This window comes from Trichinella spiralis, assembly GCF_000181795.1.
Source record: "Trichinella spiralis strain ISS 195 chromosome Unknown Scfld9, whole genome shotgun sequence".
Lineage (NCBI taxonomy): Eukaryota > Metazoa > Nematoda > Enoplea > Trichinellida > Trichinellidae > Trichinella > Trichinella spiralis.
In genome coordinates, this window is record NW_003526948.1 from 2,399,247 (window position 1) to 2,400,612 (window position 1,366).

Sequence of the window (1,366 nt, forward strand, 5' to 3'; positions counted from 1 at the left end):
CCAACGTGCTAGATTAATTTGGCATCAACAATCAATTAAGCAGTCAAGAACATAAGAATATGTAAGTGAACAAATGCTTTAATGATTATTGTTATGATTCTCATTAGTGTGATTTGACAACTCTGAACGAGCAGTGAAACCAAACATAAAATGCACAGTGTGAAATAATGCGCTTCCAGATTGAAAAGCATTATAATATGTACACACATTTTTGGGGTTGCTTTAGAAAAAGTGTCATATATTGCAAAAAAATAACGAAACCCTACAAATTAAATTACAATGTTCACTGACATAAATAAGTTAATGAATTTTATTTTTATACATGCTTTCTTGTTGTGGTTAGTTTCCTTGCTGCTGCCAAATACAGTCATTTAGTCCGCTTCGCCACTTTGATTCATTAGCCACGCACTTGCCTTTTTCTTATTATTACTCACTGCTAATATTGATTGTTTCATCTTTGTTATTATTATAAGATGAAACAAATCGTTGAAACTTGTCTATCAGCAAAATAATAATAATAATAATAATGAAAATATTATGACATTGATCAATTTATGGCTGACAAATTATTGAAATGACAAATAATAAAGTGAAAATGAGAAATTAATAAAATGGGGGAAAATTTTGAATGAAAATGAAACAAGATTGTAGTTGTGGAAAGTGAGTGAAAGAGTATAGAAAGTTGAATGCGAGTGAGTTTTTATTTATTATGTTAAACTGGCGCAATCTACTTAGTCAGCAGAGCCAAATAAATTTTAAATTTAACAGAGATATTTTTTTAAAAGTGAAAACTGAAAGAAAGCAAACACATGTACGTGAGTGCATACGTTTAGTGAAAAACAATTGCTGCTTTCAGTTATTCGTATTATATCATTATTATTATATTATTATTATTATAGAAGATTGATCCAAAGTTCTGATCTGAGAAAGAAAGGAAAGGAAATGAAATGAAGGAAGACAAAATAGTAGAAGAATAAACAGTGATCAAAATTTGTTAAAAAGAATATATCGATTTATTTAAAAATTACTTTGAAAAAAGAACTAATATATTCAAAAAAATTCCAAGAACTCACGTGAAATAATTTGAAATTTGGTAAAATGTTAATAAAACATACATGTGATCATGTAACATACAACAACAAATATAGATGTAAATGAATAAACACGTAAATAAATGTTTTAAAAGACTCCATTACCGATGTACAGTATTTGAAAGATAAATTTTTTTAATATTAAAAAATACGTAACTTGCCACAGAAAATGCCCATCTAAAGTACATGCACCCAGTATTATGCAGGACGCTGATCCTATCATAAGCATCATTATATTGCTCACCCTTTCCCCATGCGCCATTGAACGTGTTTGT